The sequence below is a fragment of the Triticum aestivum genome, chromosome 1D, assembly GCF_018294505.1.
Source record: "Triticum aestivum cultivar Chinese Spring chromosome 1D, IWGSC CS RefSeq v2.1, whole genome shotgun sequence".
NCBI lineage: Eukaryota > Viridiplantae > Streptophyta > Magnoliopsida > Poales > Poaceae > Triticum > Triticum aestivum.
In genome coordinates, this window is record NC_057796.1 from 25,181,988 (window position 1) to 25,204,210 (window position 22,223).

The window sequence follows — 22,223 nt, forward strand, 5'->3', positions numbered from 1 at the left end:
ATGTAAGAACCGTTAATATGTTGACCTTGATATGCTGTCAGCTCAGGTAATGAATATGAACTTTTTTTGTTATTATTATTATTATTATATCATAGAGGTAGCACACTCAATTGATCTCACTACAGTATGTGTGAACAAAAATATGCAATCTGGTTTGCGAATAGCACACAGTTCGTTGATGAAAGCCGTGTGCCGACCAAACCCCGCCACCCCGCCCACGATCCGAGTCGTGCTTTCTGATTGGCCAGAACCCAAACCCCACGGATTGTACGTCTGCACCGTTGATTGCTCCCAGATCGAACGACGATCCTCATCCCTTTCGACAGCACATGCAGTTCCGGTTGTAATTTTATTTTTATGCACAAAATGCACGTTAATCTCAAAAAATGTCTTAAATATAGCTAACGATACCTGAAATGCGCCAGAAAATCAAACCCGTGGTATAATGGTGATTGCGTGCCATGGAAATTTTTATGAGGCCAAACGATGAAGTCATCGGCCACAGGAGTTTGAATTGGCACGTCTCCTTTTGGAAAACCATGATCCCTCATGTGAGATGCTCCGGTTTGGAAGGAGCGGTCATCAAAACTTGTGCCAAACTTTACCAAAAATTTTTCCACGGGGTCATGAGAGCACGCCACAGGCACACATCAATTTTGATGATGTCCAACTCCATCTGAATTTCCTGTAATTAAAATACCAACAAGGGCTATGCCAGTGGCCGCACCTCGCGGCCGAAATGTTTGAAACTTCTGCCCGCTTCTCGAACAAACGGATGAAAACTCACAAAGCGACGCACAAATGATCTGTACACCTTTGCTAGGCTGATAGTAAGGGGGTATCATGGCTAGTATCATGCATGCCAACTAGGCAATTTTGATGAGCTGTCATAGAATTAATTAAATGAAGAAAGAGAGGGTTAAGTATCATATCATGAAACAGTATCATAATAAATGCTATGCTACTATATGTCATGCATGACAATATAAATAAAGTACTACATATGAAACCAGCTATTCTACGATACTATGCATTAGAGCAAGTACACAATAGAGTGACATAAGACTAGCCACAATGGGTAGTAACATAGAATGTTACTACCTTTATAGTGGGGAGTAACATATGTGTAGTAACATGCAACACTTCATGTATTAGGCTATAGACTCATCTTGCCTTGAGATGTGTGATGTTACTCATACTACTAGTAAGACTACCCACGGTGGGAGTAACATAGGTAGTAACATCACACATATCTAGATAAAATAGATGATGTGGCAAGCAATAAATGAAGAGATGGAGGAAAGTGGTAACATAGCTAGTTACTAGTAGTATGAGTAACATCACACATATCAAGGCAAAATGAGTCTATAGCCTAATAAATGAAGTGTTGCATGTTACCACACATATGTTACTCCCCATTATAGAGGTAGTAACATAGACTAGTAACATGTGCATGTTACTAGTCTATGTTACTACCCATTGTGGCTAGTCTAACTAGATATGTTACCACTTTCCTCTCTTTCTTCATTTATTGCTTGCCACATCATCTATTTTATCTAGATACGTGTGATACTATCTATGTTACTCCCACTGTGGGTAGTCTAAGCAGGCTATAAGGAATAGAACAATATATATGTGCTTATTAGTTGGAGGAAAGAGAAGAGAAGCGGGCTCTTGGTTAGTAGAGCCAGCTGCAACACGAGACCCAAGACACTTTGTGAGGATGTAAGGTGGGCTACCTATTGATAAACTAGTATGTATACAAAACTTATTATTGTACATGCCCGCTAAGAGGTTGGTTGTATATGACATGGCAACTTCTTATAGCCGGCCCTTGGCTGTATTATTAACCATGCTCTTAGTGAGGTAGCTAGTATATCATAGATGACTAGCTAGTATCAGACTAGCAACAGTGGGAGTAACTTCTGTTGGGGAACGTAGTAATTTCAAAAATTTCCTACGCACACGCAAGATCATGGTGATGCATAGCACGAGAGGGGAGAGTGTCGTCCACGTACCCTCGTAGACCGTTAAGCGAAAGCGTTATGACAACGCGGTTGATGTAGTCGTACGTCTTCACGATCGACCGATCCTCAGTACCGAACGTAAGTCACCTCCGCGTTCAGCACACGTTCAGCTCGGTGACGTCCCGCGAACTCACGATCTAGTAGAGCTCGAGGGAGAATTTCGTCAGCACAACGGCGTGGTGACGATGTTGATGAAGCTACCGTCGCAGGGCTTCGCCTAAGCACCGCTACGATATGACCGAGGTGGATTATGGTGGAGGGGGGGCACCGCACACGGCTAAAAGATTTGTTGTGTCTATGGGGTGCCCCGCTGCCCCCGTATATAAAGGAGCTAGGGGGAGGCGGCCGGCCAAGGAGGAGGGCGCCCCAAGGGGGGGAGTCCTACTCCCACCGGGAGTAGGACTCCTCCTTTCCTAGTAGGAGTAGGAGAAGGGAAGGAAGGGAGAGAGGAAGAGAAGGAAAATGGGGGGCGCCGCCCCCTCCTTGTCCAATTCGGACTAGAGGGGGAGGGGGGCGCGACTGCCCTGGCCGCCCCTCCTCTTCTCCCACTAAGGCCTTTTAGGCCCAATATACTCCCCGGGGGGTTCCGGTAACCCCCCGGTACTCCGGTATATGTCTGAAACCTCCTGAAACACTTCCGGTGTCCGACCATAGTCGTCCAATATATCGATCTTTACGTCTCGACCATTTCGAGACTCCTCGTCATGTCCGTGATCATATCCGGGACTCCGAACTACCTTCGATACATCAAAACACAAAAACTCATAATACCGATCGTCACAGAACTTTAAGCGTGCTGACCCTACGGGTTCGAGAACTATGTAGACATGACCGAGACACGTCTCCGGTAAATAACCAATAGCGGAACCTGGATGCTCATATTGGATCCTACATATTCTACGAAGATCTTTATCGGTCACACCGCATAACAACATAGGTTGTTCCCTTTGTCATCGGTATGTTACTTGCCCGAGATTCGATCGTCAGTATCTCAATACCTAGCTCAATCTCGTTACCGGCAAGTCTCTTTACTCGTTCCATAATGCATCATCCCACAACTAACTCATTAGTCACATTGCTTGCAAGGCTTATAGTGATGTGCATTACCGAGAGGGCCCAGAGATACCTCTCCGACAATCGGAGTGACAAATCCTAATCTCAATCTATGCCAACTCAACAAGTACCATCGGAGACACCTTTAGAGCACCTTTATAATCACCCAGTTACATTGTGACGATTGGTAGCACACAAAGTGTTCCTCCGGTAATCGGGAGTTGCATAATCTCATAGTTATAGGAACTTGTATAAGTCATGAAGAAAGCAATAGCAGTAAACTAAAACGATCAAGTGCTAAGCTAACGGAATGGGTCAAGTCAATCACATCATTCTCCTAATGATGTGATCCCGTTTATCAAATGACAACTCATGTCTATGGCTAGGAAACTTAACCATCTTTGATCAACGAGCTAGTCAAGTAGAGGCATACTAGTGACACTCCGTTTTGTCTATGTATTCACACATGTATTATGTTTCCGGTTAATACAATTCTAGCATGAATAATAAACATTTATCATGAAATAAGGAAATAAATAATAACTTTATTATTGCCTCTAGGGCATATTTCCTTCAGTCTCCCACTTGCACTAGAGTCAGTAATCTAGTTCACATCGCCATGTGATTTATCACCAATAGTTCTCATCACCATGTGATTAGTTCACATCGCCATGTGACTAATATCCAAAGGGTTTTACTAGAGTCAATAATCTAGTTCACATCGCTATGAGATTAACACCCAAAGAGTACTAAGGTGTGATCATGTTTGGCTTGTGAGAGAAGCTTAGTCAACGGGTCTGTCACATTCAGATCCGTATGTATTTTGCAAATTTCTATGTCTACAATGCTCTGCACGGAGCTACTTTAGCTAATTGCTCCCACTTTCAATATGTATCCAGATTGAGACTTAGAGTCATCTGGATTAGTGTCAAAACTTGCATCGACGTAACCCTTTACAATGAACCTTTTGTCACCTCCATAATCGAGAAACATATCCTTATTCCACTAAGGATAATTTTGACCACTGTTCAGTGATCTACTCCTAGATCACTATTGTACTCCCTTGTCAAACTCAGTGTAGGGTATACAATAGATCTGGTACACAACATGGCATACTTCATAGAACCTATGGCTGAGGCATAGGGAATGAATTTCATTCTCTTTCTATCTTCTGCCGTGGTCGGGCTTTGAGTCTTACTCAATTTTACACCTTGTAACACAGGCAAGAACTCTTTCTTTGACTGTTCCATTTTGAACTACTTCAAAATCTTGTCAAGGTATGTACTCATTGAAAAAACTTATCAAGCGTCTTGATCTATCTCTATAGATCTTGATGCTCAATATGTAAGCAGCTTCACTGAGGTCTTTCTTTGAAAAACTCCTTTCAAATACTCCTTTATGCTTTCCAGAAAATTCTACATTATTTCCGATCAACAATATGTCATTCACATATATTTATCAGAAATGCTGTAGTGCTCCCACTCACTTTATTGTAAATACAGGCTTTACCGCAAGTCTGAATAAAACTATATGCTTTGATCAACTCATCAAAGTGTATATTCCAACTCCGAGATGCTTGCACCAGTCCATAGATGGATCGCTGGAGCTTGCACATTTTGTTAGCACCTTTAGGATCGACAAAACCTTCTGGTTGCATCATATACAACTCTTCTTTAAGAAATCCATTAAGGAATGTATTTTTGACATCCATTTGCCAGATTTCATAAAATGTGGTAATTTGCTAACATGATTCGGACAGACTTAAGCATCGCTACGAGTGAGAAAATCTCATCGTAGTCAACACCTTGAACTTTGTCGAAACCATTTTCGACAAGTCTAGCTTTGTAGATAGTAACACTACTATCAGCGTCCGTCTTCCTCTTGAAGATCCATTTATTTTCTATGGCTTGTCGATCATCGGGCAAGTCAACCAAAGTCCACACTTTGTTCTCATACATGGATCATATCTCAGATTTCATGGCCTCAAACCATTTCGCGGAATCTGGGCTCATCATCGCTTCCTCATAGTTCGCAGGTTCGTCATGGTCTAGTAACATGACTTCCAGAACAGGATTACCGTACCACTTTGGTGCGGATTTTACTCTGGTTGACCTACGAGGTTCGTGTTGGAAATATGCCCTAGAGGCAATAATAAATGGTTATTATTATATTTCTTTGTTCATGGTAATTGTCTATTATTCATGCTATAATTGTATTGTCCGGAAATCGTAATACATGTGTGAATACATAGACCACAACGTGTCCCTAGTAAGCCTCTAGTTGACTAGCTCGTTGATCAACAGATAGTCATGGTTTCCTGACTATGGACATTGGATGTCATTGATAACGGGATCACATAATTAGGAGAATGATGTGATGGACAAGACCCAATCCTAAGCATAGCATAAAAGATCGTGTAGTTTCGTTTGCTAGAGCTTTTCCAATGTCAAGTATCTTTTCCTTAGACCATGAGATCGTGCAACTCCCGGATACCGTAGGAGTGCTTTGGGTGTGCCAAATGTCACAACGTAACTGGGTGACTATAAAGGTGCACTACGGGTATCTCCGAAAGTGTCTGTTGGGTTGGCACGGATCGAGACTGGGATTTGTCACTCCGTGTGACGGAGAGGTATCTCTGGGCCCACTCGGTAATGCATCATCATAATGAGCTCAATGTGACTAAGGCGTTAGTCACGGGATCATGCATTGCGGTACGAGTAAAGAGACTTGCCGGTAACGAGATTGAACAAGGTATTGGGATACCGACGATCGAATCTCGGGCAAGTAACATACCGATTGACAAAGGGAATTGCATACGGATTGATTGAATCCTCGACACCGTGGTTCATCCGATGAGATCATCGTGGAACATGTGGGAGCCAACATGGGTATCCAGATCCCGCTGTTGGTTATTGACCGGAGAGGCGTCTCGGTCATGTCTGCATGTCTCCCGAACCCGTAGGGTCTACACACTTAAGGTTCGGTGACGCTAGGGTTGTAGAGATATATGTATGCGGAAACCCGAAAGTTGTTCGGAGTCCCGGATGAGATCCCGGACGTCACGAGAGTTCCGGAATGGTCCGGAGGTGAAGAATTATATATAGGAAGTCAGTTTCGGCCACCGGGAAAGTTTCGGGGGTTACCGGTATTGTACCGGGACCACCGGAAGGGTCCCGGGGGTCCACCGGGTGGGGCCACCTATCCCGGAGGGCCCCGTGGGCTGAAAGTGGAAGGGAACCAGCCCCTAGTGGGCTGGGCGCCCCCCCATGGGCCTCCCCCCATGCGCCTAGGGTTGGGAACCCTAGGGTGGGGGGTTCCCCCTTGCCTTGGGGGGCAAGGCAACCCTTCCCCCTTTGGCCGCCGCCCCCCCTTGGAGATCCCATCTCCCTGGGCCGGCGCCCCCCCAGGGGGCCTATATAAAGGGGGGAGGGAGGGCAGCAACACACAGCCTTGGGCGCCTCCCTCCTCCCCTGCAACACCTCTCTCTCTCGCAGAAGCTTGGCGAAGCCCTGCCGAGACCCGCTACATCCACCACCACGCCGTCGTGCTGCTGGATCTCCATCAACCTCTCCTTCCCCCTTGCTGGATCAAGAAGGAGGAGACGTCGCTGCACCGTACGTGTGTTGAACGCGGAGGTGCCGTCCGTTCGGCACTCGGTCATCGGTGATTTGGATCACGGCGAGTACGACTCCGTCATCCACGTTCATTGGAACGCTTCCGCTCGCGATCTACAAGGGTATGTAGATGCACTCCTTTCCCCTCGTTGCTAGTAGACTCCATAGATGCATCTTGGTGAGCGTAGGAAAATTTTAAATTATGCTACGATTCCCAACAGTGGCATCATGAGCCAGGCCTATGCGTAGTTACTATGCACGAGTAGAACACAAAGCAGTTGTGGGCGTTGAGTTTGCCAATTCTTCTTGCCGCTACTAGTCGTTTCTTGTTTCGGCGGCATTGTAGGATGAAGCGGCCCGGACCGACCTTACACGTACGCTTACGTGAGACAGGTTCCACCGACTGACATGCACTAGTTGCATAAGGTGGCTAGCGGGTGTCTGTCTCTCCTACTTTAGTCGGAACGGATTCGATGAAAAGGGTCCTTATGAAGGGTAAATAGAAATTGGCAAATCACGTTGTGGTCATACGTAGGTAAGAAAACGTTCTTGCTAGAAACCTACAAACCACGTAAAAACTTGCAACAACAATTAGAGGACGTCTAACTTGTTTTTGCAGCAAGTGCTATGTGATGTGATATGGCCAGAAGATGTGATGAATGATATATGTGATGTATGAGATTGATCATATTCTTGTAATAGGAATCACGACTTGCATGTCGATGAGTATGACAACCGGCAGGAGCCATAGGAGTTGTCTTTATTATTTTGCATGACCTGCGTGTCATTGAATAACGCCATGTAAATTACTTTACTTTGTTGCTAAACGCGTTAGCCATAGAAGTAGAAGTAATCGTTGGCGTGACGACTTCATGAAGACACAATGATGGAGATCATGGTGTCATGCCGGTGACGAAGATGATCATGGTGCCCCGAAGATGGAGATCAAAGGAGCATAATGATATTGGCCATATCATGTCACTATTTGATTGCATGTGATGTTTATCATGTTTTTGCATCTTATTTGCTTAGAACGACGGTAGTAAGTAAGATGATCCCTTATAATAATTTCAAGAAAGTGTTCACCCTAACTGTGCACCGTTGCGAAGGTTCGTTGTTTCGAAGCACCACGTGATGATCGGGTGTGATAGATTCTAACGTTCGAATACAACGGGTGTTGACGAGCCTAGCATGTACAGACATGGCCTCGGAACACACGCAATACACTTAGGTTGACTTGACGAGCCTAGCATGTACAGACATGGCCTCGGAACACGGAGGACCGAAAGGTCGAGCATGAGTCGTATAGAAGATACGATCAACATGGAGATGTTCACCGATCTTGACTAGTCCGTCTCACGTGATGATCGGACACGGCCTAGTTAAACTCGGATCATGTTTCACTTAGATGACTAGAGGGATGTCTATCTGAGTGGGAGTTCATTAAATAATTTGATTAGATGAACTCAATTATCATGAACTTAGTCTAAAATCTTTACACTATGTCTTGTAGATCAAATGGCCAACGTTGTCCTCAATTTCAACGCGTTCCTAGAGAAAACCAAGCTGAAAGATGATGGCAGCAACTATACGGACTGGGTCCGGAACCTGAGGCTCATCCTCATAGTAGCCAAGAAAGATTATGTCTTAGAAGCACCGCTAGGTGAAGCACCAATCCCAGAGAACCAAGACGTTATGAACGCTTGGCAATCACGTGCTGATGATTACTCCCTCGTTCAGTGCGGCATGCTTTACAGCTTAGAACCGGGTCTCCAAAAGCGTTTTGAGAAACATGGAGCATATGAGATGTTCGAGGAGCTGAAACTGGTTTTTCAAGCTCATGCCCGGGTCGAGAGATATGATGTCTCCGACAAGTTCTTCAGCTGTAAAATGGAGGAGAACAGTTCTGTTAGTGAGCACATACTCAGAATGTCTGGGTTGCACAACCGCTTGTCTCAGCTGGGAGTTAATCTCCCGGATGACGCGGTCATTGACAGAATCCTCCAGTCGCTTCCACCAAGCTACAAGAGCTTTGTGATGAACTTCAATATGCAGGGGATGGAAAAGACCATTCCTGAGGTATATTCAATGCTGAAATCAGCGGAGGTAGAGATCAGAAAAGAACATCAAGTGTTGATGGTGAATAAAACCACTAAGTTCAAGAAGGGCAAGGGTAAGAAGAACTTCAAGAAGGACGGCAAGGGAGTTGCCGCGCCCGGTAAACCAGTTACCGGGAAGAAGTCAAAGAATGGACCCAAGCCCGAGACTGAGTGCTTTTATTGCAAGGGAAGTGGTCACTGGAAGCGGAACTGCCCCAAATACTTAGCGGACAAGAAGAAGGCCGGCAACACCAAAGGTATATGTGATATACATGTAATTGATGTGTACCTTACCAGTACTCGTAGTAGCTCCTGGGTATTTGATACCGGTGCGGTTGCTCATATTTGTAACTCAAAACAGGAACTACGGAATAAACGGAGACTGGCGAAGGACGAGGTGACGATGCGCGTCGGGAATGGTTCCAAGGTCGATGTGATCGCCGTCGGCACGCTACCTCTGCATCTACCCACGGGATTAGTTTTAAACCTCAATAATTGTTATTTAGTGCCAGCTTTGAGCATGAACATTGTATCTGGATCTCGTTTAATTCGAGATGGCTACTCATTTAAATCCGAGAATAATGGTTGTTCTATTTATTTGAGAGATATGTTTTATGGTCATGCCCCGCTGGTCAATGGTTTATTTTTGATGAATCTCGAACGTGATGTTACACATATTCATAGTGTGAATACCAAAAGATGTAAAGTTGATAACGATAGTCCCACATACTTGTGGCACTGCCGCCTTGGTCACATTGGTGTCAAGCGCATGAAGAAGCTCCATGCAGATGGACTTTTGGAGTCTCTTGATTACGAATCATTTGACACGTGCGAACCATGCCTCATGGGTAAGATGACCAAGACTCCGTTCTCCGGAACAATGGAGCGAGCAACCAACTTATTGGAAATCATACATACCGATGTGTGCGGTCCAATGAGTGTTGAGGCTCGCGGAGGATATCGTTATGTTCTCACTCTCACTGATGATTTAAGTAGATATGGGTATGTCTACCTAATGAAACACAAGTCTGAAACCTTTGAAAAGTTCAAGGAATTTCAGAGTGAAGTTGAGAATCAACGTGACAGGAAAATAAAATTCTTACGATCAGATCGTGGTGGAGAATATTTAAGTCACGAATTTGGTACACACTTAAGGAAATGTGGAATAGTTTCACAACTCACGCCGCCTGGAACACCTCAGAGAAATGGTGTGTCCGAACGTCGTAATCGCACTCTATTGGATATGGTGCGATCTATGATGTCTCTTACCGATTTACCGCTCTCATTTTGGGGCTATGCTTTAGAGACTGCCGCATTCACTTTAAATAGGGCTCCGTCGAAATCCGTTGAGACGACACCGTATGAATTATGGTTTGGGAAGAAACCTAAGCTGTCGTTTCTAAAAGTTTGGGGATGCGATGCTTATGTCAAGAAACTTCAACCTGAAAAGCTCGAACCCAAGTCGGAAAAATGCGTCTTCATAGGATACCCTAAGGAAACTATTGGGTATACCTTCTACCTCAGATCCGAAGGCAAGATCTTCGTTGCCAAGAACGGGTCCTTTCTGGAGAAGGAGTTTCTCTCGAAAGAATTGAGTGGGAGGAAAGTGGAACTTGATGAGGTGATAGTCACCCCTTCCGAACCGGAAAGTAGCGCAGCGCGGGAAAATGTTCCTGTGGTGCCTACACCGACTGGGGAGGAAGTTAATGATGATGATCATGAAGCTTCGGATCAAGTTACTGAACTTCGTAGGTCCACAAGGACACGTTCCGCACCAGAGTGGTACGGCAACCCTGTCCTGGAAATCATGTTGTTAGACAACGGTGAACCTTCGAACTATGAAGAAGCGATGGCGGGCCCGGATTCCGACAAATGGCTAGAAGCCATGAAATCCGAGATAGAATCCATGTATGAAAACAAAGTATGGACTTTGACTGACTTGCCCGATGAGCGGCGAGCCATAGAAAACAAATGGATCTTTAAGAAGAAGACGGACGCGGATGGTAATGTGACCATCTACAAAGCTCGACTTGTCGCTAAGGGTTATCGACAAGTTCAAGGGGTTGACTACGATGAGACTTTCTCACCCGTAGCGAAGCTGAAGTCCGTCCGAATCATGTTAGCAATTGCCGCATACTATGATTATGAGATATGGCAGATGGACGTCAAAACGGCATTCCTTAACGGCTTCCTTAAGGAAGAGTTGTATATGATGCAGCCGGAAGGTTTTGTCGATCCTAAGAATGCTAACAAAGTATGCAAGCTCCAGCGCTCAATCTATGGGCTGGTGCAAGCATCTCGGAGTTGGAACATTCGCTTTGATGAGATGATCAAAGCGTTTGGGTTTACACAGACTTATGGAGAAGCCTGTGTTTACAAGAAAGTGAGTGGGAGCTCTGTAGCATTTCTCATATTATATGTGGATGACATACTATTGATGGGAAATGATATAGAATTCTTGGAAAGTATAAAGGCCTATTTGAATAAGTGTTTTTCAATGAAGGACCTTGGAGAAGCTGCTTATATATTAGGCATCAAGATCTATAGAGATAGATCAAGACGCCTCATTGGTCTTTCACAGAGTACATACCTTGACAAGATATTGAAGAAGTTCAGTATGGATCAGTCCAAGAAGGGGTTCTTGCCTGTATTGCAAGGTGTGCAATTGAGCACGGCTCAATGCCCGACCACGGCAGAAGATATAGAAAAGATGAGTGTCATCCCCTATGCCTCGGCCATAGGGTCTATTATGTATGCCATGCTGTGTACCAGACCTGATGTAAACCTTGCCGTAAGTTTGGTAGGAAGGTACCAAAGTAATCCCGGCATGGAACACTGGACAGCGGTCAAGAATATCCTGAAGTACCTGAAGAGGACTAAGGATATGTTTCTCGTTTATGGAGGTGACGAAGAGCTCGTCGTAAAGGGTTACGTCGACGCTAGCTTCGACACAGATCTGGATGACTCGAAGTCACAAACCGGATACGTGTATATTTTGAATGGAGGAGCAGTAAGCTGGTGCAGTTGCAAGCAAAGCGTCGTGGCGGGATCTACATGTGAAGCGGAGTACATGGCAGCCTCGGAGGCAGCACAGGAAGCAGTCTGGATGAAGGAGTTCATTACCGACCTAGGGGTGATTCCCAATGCGTCGGGCCCGATGACTCTCTTCTGTGACAACACTGGAGCTATTGCCCTTGCGAAGGAGCCCAGGTTTCACAGGAAGACCAGGCATATCAAGCGTCGCTTCAACTCCATTCGTGAAAGTGTTCAAAATGGAGACATAGATATTTGTAAAGTACATACGGACCTGAATGTAGCAGATCCGTTGACTAAACCTCTCCCTAGGGCAAAACATGATCAACACCAGGACGCAATGGGTGTTCGATTCATCACAATGTAACTAGATTATTGACTCTAGTGCAAGTGGGAGACTGTTGGAAATATGCCCTAGAGGCAATAATAAATGGTTATTATTATATTTCTTTGTTCATGGTAATTGTCTATTATTCATGCTATAATTGTATTGTCCGGAAATCGTAATACATGTGTGAATACATAGACCACAACGTGTCCCTAGTAAGCCTCTAGTTGACTAGCTCGTTGATCAACAGATAGTCATGGTTTCCTGACTATGGACATTGGATGTCATTGATAACGGGATCACATCATTAGGAGAATGATGTGATGGACAAGACCCAATCCTAAGCATAGCATAAAAGATCGTGTAGTTTCGTTTGCTAGAGCTTTTCCAATGTCAAGTATCTTTTCCTTAGACCATGAGATCGTGCAACTCCCGGATACCGTAGGAGTGCTTTGGGTGTGCCAAACGTCACAACGTAACTGGGTGACTATAAAGGTGCACTACGGGTATCTCCGAAAGTGTCTGTTGGGTTGGCACGGATCGAGACTGGGATTTGTCACTCCGTGTGACGGAGAGGTATCTCTGGGCCCACTCGGTAATGCATCATCATAATGAGCTCAATGTGACTAAGGCGTTAGTCACGGGATCATGCATTGCGGTACGAGTAAAGAGACTTGCCGGTAACGAGATTGAACAAGGTATTGGGATACCGACGATCGAATCTCGGGCAAGTAACATACCGATTGACAAAGGGAATTGCATACGGGATTGATTGAATCCTCGACACCATGGTTCATCCGATGAGATCATCGTGGAACATGTGGGAGCCAACATGGGTATCCAGATCCCGCTGTTGGTTATTGACCGGAGAGGCGTCTCGGTCATGTCTGCATGTCTCCCGAACCCGTAGGGTCTACACACTTAAGGTTCGGTGACGCTAGGGTTGTAGAGATATGTGTATGCGGAAACCCGAAAGTTGTTCGGAGTCCCGGATGAGATCCCGGACGTCACGAGAGGTTCCGGAATGGTCCAGAGGTGAAGAATTATATATAGGAAGTCAAGTTTCAGCCACCGGGAAAGTTTCGGGGGTTACCGGTATAGTACCGAGACCACCGGAAGGGTCCCGGGGGTCCACCGGGTGGGGCCACCTATCCCGGAGGGCCCCGTGGGCTGAAGTGGGAAGGGAACCAGCCCCTAGTGGGCTGGGCGCCCCCCCATGGGCCTCCCCCCATGCGCCTAGGGTTGCAAACCCTAGGGTGGGGGGCTTCCCACTTGCCTTGGGGGGCAAGGCACCCCTTGGCCGCCGCCCCCCCAACCCTAGATGGGTTTTTGGCCGGCCCCCCTCCCAAGGGGGCCTATATAAAGGGGTGGAGGGAGGGCAGCAACACACAGCCTTGGGCGCCTCCCTCTCCCCCTGCAACACCTCTCTCTCTCGTATATGCTCGGCGAAGCCCTGCCGGCATCCCGCTACATCCACCACCATGCCGTCGTGCTGCTGGATCTCCATCAACCTCTCCTTCCCCCTTGCTGGATCAAGAAGGAGGAGACGTCGCTGCACCGTACGTGTGTTGAACGCGGAGGTGCCGTCCGCTCGGCACTCAGTCATCGGTGATTTGGATCACGGCGAGTACGACTCCGTCATCCACGTTCATTGGAACGCTTCCGCTCGCGATCTACAAGGGTATGTAGATGCACTCCTTTCCCCTCGTTGCTAGTAGACTCCATAGATGCATCTTGGTGAGCGTAGGAAAATTTTAAAATTATGCTACGATTCCCAACAGTGGCATCATGAGCCAGGCCTATGCGTAGTTACTATGCACGAGTAGAACACAAAGCAGTTGTGGGCGTTGAGTTTGCCAATTCTTCTTGCCGCTACTAGTCGTTTCTTGTTTCGGCGGCATTGTAGGATGAAGCGGCCCGGACCGACCTTACACGTACGCTTACGTGAGACAGGTTCCACCGACTGACATGCACTAGTTGCATAAGGTGGCTAGCGGGTGTCTGTCTCTCCTACTTTAGTCGGAACGGATTCGATGAAAAGGGTCCTTATGAAGGGTAAATAGAAATTGGCAAATCACGTTGTGGTCATACGTAGGTAAGAAAACGTTCTTGCTAGAAACCTACAAACCACGTAAAAACTTGCAACAACAATTAGAGGACGTCTAACTTGTTTTTGCAGCAAGTGCTATGTGATGTGATATGGCCAGAAGATGTGATGAATGATATATGTGATGTATGAGATTGATCATATTCTTGTAATAGGAATCACGACTTGCATGTCGATGAGTATGACAACCGGCAGGAGCCATAGGAGTTGTCTTTATTATTTTGTATGACCTGCGTGTCATTGAATAACGCCATGTAATTTACTTTACTTTGTTGCTAAACGCGTTAGCCATAGAAGTAGAAGTAATCGTTGGCGTGACGACTTCATGAAGACACAATGATGGAGATCATGATGATGATGGAGATCATGGTGTCATGCCGGTGACGAAGATGATCATGGTGCCCCGAAGATGGAGATCAAAGGAGCATAATGATATTGGCCATATCATGTCACTATTTGATTTCATGTGATGTTTATCATGTTTTGCATCTTATTTGCTTAGAACGACGGTAGTAAGTAAGATGATCCCTTATAATAATTTCAAGAAAAGTGTTCCCCCTAACTGTGCACCGTTGTGAAGGTTCGTTGTTTCGAAGCACCACGTGATGATCGGGTGTGATAGATTCTAACGTTCGAATACAACGGGTGTTGACGAGCCTAGCATGTACAGACATGGCCTCGGAACACACGCAATACACTTAGGTTGACTTGACGAGCCTAGCATGTACAGACATGGCCTCGGAACACGGAGGACCGAAAGGTCGAGCATGAGTCGTATAGAAGATACGATCAACATGGAGATGTTCACCGATCTTGACTAGTCCGTCTCACGTGATGATCGGACACGGCCTAGTTAAAGTCGGATCATGTTTCACTTAGATGACTAGAGGGATGTCTATCTGAGTGGGAGTTCCTTAAATAATTTTATTATATGAACTTAGTCTAAAATCTTTACACTATGTATTGTAGATCAAATGGCCAACGTTGTCCTCAATTTCAACGCGTTCCTAGAGAAAACCAAGCTGAAAGATGATGGCAGCAACTATACGGACTGGGTCCGGAACCTGAGGCTCATCCTCATAGTAGCCAAGAAAGATTATGTCTTAGAAGCACCGCTAGGTGATGCACCAATCCCACAGAACCAAGACGTTATGAACGCTTGGCGATCACGTGCTGATGATTACTCCCTCGTTCAGTGCGGCATGCTTTACAGCTTAGAACCAGGTCTCCAAAAGCGTTTTGAGAAACATGGAGCATATGAGATGTTCGAGGAGCTGAAACTGGTTTTTCAAGCTCATGCCCGGGTCGAGAGATATGATGTCTCCGACAAGTTCTTCAGCTGTAAAATGGAGGAGAACAGTTCTGTTAGTGAGCACATACTCAGAATGTCTGGGTTGCACAACCGCTTGTCTCAGCTGGGAGTTAATCTCCCGGATGACGCGGTCATTGACAGAATCCTCCAGTCGCTTCCACCAAGCTACAAGAGCTTTGTGATGAACTACAATATGCAGGGGATGGAAAAGACCATTCCCGAGGTATATTCAATGCTGAAATCAGCGGAAGGGGAGATCAGAAAAGAACATCAAGTGTTGATGGTGAATAAAACCACTAAGTTCAAGAAGGGCAAGGGTAAGAAGAACTTCAAGAAGGACGGCAAGGGAGTTGCCGCGCCCGGTAAGCCAGTTACTGGGAAGAAGTCAAAGAATGGACCCAAGCCCGAGACTGAGTGCTTTTATTGCAAGGGAAGTGGTCACTGGAAGCGGAACTGCCCCAAATACTTAGCGGACAAGAAGAAGGCCGGCAACACCAAAGGTATATGTGATATACATGTAATTGATGTGTACCTTACCAGTACTCGTAGTAGCTCCTGGGTATTTGATACCAGTGCGGTTGCTCTTATTTGTAACTCAAAGCGGGAACTACGGAATAAACGGAGACTGGCGAAGGACGAGGTGATGATGCGCGTCGGGAATGGTTCCAAGGTCGATGTGATCGCCGTCGGCACGCTACCTCTGCATCTACCCACGGGATTAGTTTTAAACCTCAATAATTGTTATTTAGTGCCAGCTTTGAGCATGAACATTGTATCTGGATCTCGTTTAATTCGAGATGGCTACTCATTTAAATCCGAGAATAATGGTTGTTCTATTTATTTGAGAGATATGTTTTATGGTCATGCCCCGCTGGTCAATGGTTTATTTTTGATGAATCTCGAACGTGATGTTACACATGTTCATAGTGTGAACACCAAAAGATGTAAAGTTGATAACGATAGTCCCACATACTTGTGGCACTGCCGCCTTGGTCACATTGGTGTCAAGCGCATGAAGAAGCTCCATGCAGATGGACTTTTGGAGTCTCTTGATTACGAATCATTTGACACGTGCGAACCATGCCTCATGGGTAAGATGACCAAGACTCCGTTCTCCGGAACAATGGAGCGAGCAACCAACTTATTGGAAATCATACATACCGATGTGTGCGGTCCAATGAGTGTTGAGGCTCGCGGAGGATATCGTTATGTTCTCACTCTCACTGATGATTTAAGTAGATATGGATATGTCTACCTAATGAAACACAAGTCTGAAACCTTTGAAAAGTTCAAGGAATTTCAGAGTGAGGTTGAGAATCAACGTGACAGGAGAATAAAATTCTTACGATCAGATCGTGGTGGAGAATATTTAAGTCACGAGTTTGGTGCACACTTAAGGAAATGTGGAATAGTTTCACAACTCACGCCGCCTGGAACACCTCAGAGAAATGGTGTGTCCGAACATCGTAATCGCACTCTATTGGATATGGTGCGATCTATGATGTCTCTTACCGATTTACCGCTCTCATTTTGGGGTTATGCTTTAGAGACTGCCGCATTCACTTTAAATAGGGCTCCGTCAAAATCCGTTGAGACGACACCGTATGAATTATGGTTTGGGAAGAAACCTAAGCTGTCGTTTCTAAAAGTTTGGGGATGCGATGCTTATGTCAAGAAACTTCAACCTGAAAAGCTCGAACCCAAGTCGGAAAAATGCGTCTTCATAGGATACCCTAAGGAAACTATTGGGTATACCTTCTACCTCAGATCCGAAGGCAAGATCTTCGTTGCCAAGAACGGGTCCTTTCTGGAGAAGGAGTTTCTCTCGAAAGAATTGAGTGGGAGGAAAGTGGAACTTGATGAGGTGATAGTCACCCCTTCCGAACCGGAAAGTAGCGCAGCGCGGGAAAATGTTCCTGTGGTGCCTACACCGACTGGGGAGGAAGTTAATGATGATGATCATGAAGCTTCGGATCAAGTTACTGAACTTCGTAGGTCCACAAGGACACGTTCCGCACCAGAGTGGTACGGCAACCCTGTCCTGGAAATCATGTTGTTAGACAACGGTGAACCTTCGAACTATGAAGAAGCGATGGCGGGCCCGGATTCTGACAAATGGCTAGAAGCCATGAAATCCGAGATAGAATCCATGTATGAAAACAAAGTATGGACTTTGACTGACTTGCCCGATGAGCGGCGAGCCATAGAAAACAAATGGATCTTTAAGAAGAAGACGGACGCAGATGGTAATGTGACCATCTACAAAGCTCGACTTGTCGCTAAGGGTTATCGACAAGTTCAAGGGGTTGACTACGATGAGACTTTCTCACCCGTAGCGAAGCTGAAGTCCGTTCCGAATCATGTTAGCAATTGCCGCATACTATGATTATGAGATATGGCAGATGGACGTCAAAACGGCATTCCTTAACGGCTTCCTTAAGGAAGAGTTGTATATGATGCAGCCGGAAGGTTTTGTCGATCCTAAGAATGCTAACAAAGTATGCAAGCTCCAACGCTCAATCTATGGGCTGGTGCAAGCATCTCGGAGTTGGAACATTCGCTTTGATGAGATGATCAAAGCGTTTGGGTTTACACAGACTTATGGAGAAGCCTGTGTTTACAAGAAAGTGAGTGGGAGCTCTATAGCATTTCTCATATTATATGTGGATGACATACTATTGATGGGAAATGATATAGAATTCTTGGAAAGTATAAAGGCCTATTTGAATAAGTGTTTTTCAATGAAGGACCTTGGAGAAGCTGCTTATATATTAGGCATCAAGATCTATAGAGATAGATCAAGACGCCTCATTGGTCTTTCACAGAGTACATACCTTGACAAGATATTGAAGAAGTTCAGTATGGATCAGTCCAAGAAGGGGTTCTTGCCTGTATTGCAAGGTGTGCAATTGAGCATGGCTCAATGCCCGACCACGGCAGAAGATATAGAAAAGATGAGTGCCATCCCCTATGCCTCGGCCATAGGGTCTATTATGTATGCCATGCTGTGTACCAGACCTGATGTAAACCTCGCCGTAAGTTTGGTAGGAAGATACCAAAGTAATCCCGGCTTGGAACACTGGACAGCGGTCAAGAATATCCTGAAGTACCTGAAAAGGACGAAGGATATGTTTCTCGTTTATGGAGGTGACGAAGAGCTCGTCGTAAAGGGTTACGTCGACGCTAGCTTCGACACAGATCTGGATGACTCGAACTCACAAACCGGATACGTGTATATTTTGAATGGAAGAGCAGTTAGCTGGTGCAGTTGCAAGCAAAGCGTCGTGGCGGGATCTACATGTGAAGCGGAGTACATGGCCGCCTCGGAGGCAGCACAGGAAGCAGTCTGGATGAAGGAGTTCATTACCGACCTAGGGGTGATTCCCAATGCGTCAGGCCCGATGACACTCTTCTGTGACAACACTGGAGCTATTGCCCTTGCGAAGGAGCCCAGGTTTCACAGGAAGACCAGGCATATCAAGCGTCGCCTCAACTCCATTCGTGAAAGTGTTCAAAATGGAGACATAGATATTTGTAAAGTACATACGGACCTGAATGTAGCAGATCCATTGACTAAACCTCTCCCTAGAGCAAAACATGATCAACACCAGGACGCAATGGGTGTTCGATTCATCACAATGTAACTAGATTATTGACTCTAGTGCAAGTGGGAGACTGTTGGAAATATGCCCTAGAGGCAATAATAAATGGTTATTATTATATTTCTTTGTTCATGATAATCGTCTATTGTTCATGCTATAATTGTATTGTCCGGAAATCGTAATACATGTGTGAATGCATAGACCACAACGTGTCCCTAGTAAGCCTCTAGTTGACTAGCTCGTTGATCAACAGATAGTCATGGTTTCCTGACTATGGACATTGGATGTCATAAACGGGATCACATCATTAGGAGAGTGATGTGATGGACAAGACCCAATCCTAAGCATAGCATAAAAGATCGTGTAGTTTCGTTTGCTAGAGCTTTTCCAATGTCAAGTATCTTTTACTTAGACCATGAGATCGTGCAACTCCCGGATACCGTAGGAGTGCTTTGGGTGTGCCAAACGTCACAACGTAACTGGGTGACTATAAAGGTGCACTACGGGTATCTCCGAAAGTGTCTGTTGAGTTGGCACGGATCGAGACTGGGATTTGTCACTCCGTGTGACGGAGAGGTATCTCTGGGCCCACTATGCATCATCATAATGAGCTCAATGTGACTAAGGCGTTAGTCACGGGATCATGCATTGCGGTACGAGTAAAGAGACTTGCCGGTAACGAGATTGAACAAGGTATTGGGATACCGACGATCGAATCTCGGGCAAGTAACATACCGATTGACAAAGGGAATTGCATACGGGATTGATTGAATCCTCGACACCGTGGTACATCCGATGAGATCATCGTGGAACATGTGGGAGCCAACATGGGTATCCAGATCCCGCTGTTGGTTATTGACCGGAGAGGCGTCTCGGTCATGTCTGCATGTCTCCCGAACTCGTAGGGTCTACACACTTAAGGTTCGGTGACGCTAGGGTTGTAGAGATATGTGTATGCGGAAACCCAAAAGTTGTTCGGAGTCCCGGATGAGATCCCGGACGTCACGAGAGGTTCCGGAATGGTCCGGAGGTGAATAATTATATATAGGAAGTCAAGTTTCGGCCATTGGGAAAGTTTCGGGGGTTACCGGTATTGTACCGGGACCACCGGAAGGGTCCCGGGGGTCCACCGGGTGGGGCCACCTATCCCGGAGGGCCCCGTGGGCTGAAGTGGGAAGGTAACCAGCCCCTAGTGGGCTGGGCGCCCCCCCATGGGCCTCCCCCCATGTGCCTAGGGTTGCAAACCCTAGGGTGGGGGGGGGGGGGCTTCCCACTTGGCTTGGGGGGCAAGGCACCCCTTGGCCGCCGCCCCCCCAACCCTAGATGGGTTTTTGGCCGGCCCCCCCTCCCAAGGGGGCCTATATAAAGGGGGGAGGGAGGGCAGCAACACACAGCCTTGGGCGCCTCCCTCTCCCCCTGCAACACCTCTCTCTCTCGTATATGCTCGGCGAAGCCCTGCCGGCATCCCGCTACATCCACCACCACGCCGTCGTGCTGCTGGATCTCCATCAACCTCTCCTTCCCCCTTGCTGGATCAAGAAGGAGGAGACGTCGCTGCACTATACATGTGTTGAACGCGGAGGTGTCGTCCGTTCGGCACTCAGTCATCGGTGATTTGGATCACGGCGAGTACGACTCCGTCATCCACGTTCATTGGAACGCTTCCGCTCGCGATCTACAAGGGTATGTAGATGCACTCCTTTCCCCTCGTTGCTAGTATACTCCATAGATGCATCTTGGTGAGCGTAGGAAAATTTTAAAATTATGCTACGATTCCCAACAGATGATTGTGTAGAAGCATTTGAAATACTTAAGAAAGAATTGATCTTTGCACCTATTGTTCAGCCACCTGATTGGAATTTACCCTTTGAAATTATGTGTGATGCTAGTGATTTTGCTGTAGGTGATGTTCTAGGGCAAAGAGTTGATAAGAAATTAAATGTTATTCAATATGCTAGTAAAACTCTAGACAATGCCCAGAAAAATTATGCTACTACTGAAAAAGAATTCTTAGCAGTTGTATTTGCTTGTGATAAGTTCAGACCTTATATTGTTGATTCTAAAGTAACTATTCACACTGATCATGCTGCTATTAAATATCTTATGAAAAAGAAAGATGCTAAACCTAGACTTATTAAATGGGTCCTCTTGCTACAAGAATTTGATTTGCATATTATTGATAGAAAGGGAGCTGAGAACCCCGTCGCAGATAACTTGTCTAGGTTAGAAAACGTGCTTGATGGCCCACTACCTATTGATGATAGCTTTCCTGATGAACAATTAAATGTCATAAATGCTGCTCATACTGCTCCATGGTATGCGGATTATGCTAATTACATTGTTGCTAAATTTATACCACCTAGTTTCACATACCAGCAAAAGAAAAAGTTTTTCTATGATTTGAGACATTACTTTTGGGATGACCCACATCTTTATAAAGAAGGAGTAGATGGTGTTATTAGACGTTGTGTACCTGAGCATGAACAGGAACAGATCCTACGCAAGTGTCACTCCGGGGCTTATGGAGGACACCATGCTGGAGATAGAACTGCACATAAGGTATTGCAATCCGGTTTTTATTGGCCTACTCTCTTCAAGGATGCCCGTAAGTTTGTCCTATCTTGTGATGAATGTCAAAGAATTGGTAATATTAGTAGACGTCAAGAAATGCCTATGAATTATTCACTTGTTATCGAACCATTTGATGTTTGGGGCTTTGATTATATGGGACCCTTCCCTGCCTCTAATGGATATACACATATTTTAGTTGTTGTTGATTACGTTACTAAGTGGGTAGAAGCTATTCCAACTAGTAGTGCTGATCATAACACCTCTATTAAGATGCTTAAAGAAGTTATTTTTCCAAGGTTTGGAGTCCCTAGATATTTAATGACTGATGGTGGTTCACATTTTATTCATGGTGCTTTCCGTAAAATGCTTGCTAAGTATGATGTTAATCATAGAATTGCATCTCCTTATCATCCACAGTCTAGTGGTCAAGTAGAATTGAGTAATAGAGAACTCAAATTAATTTTGCAAAAGACTGTT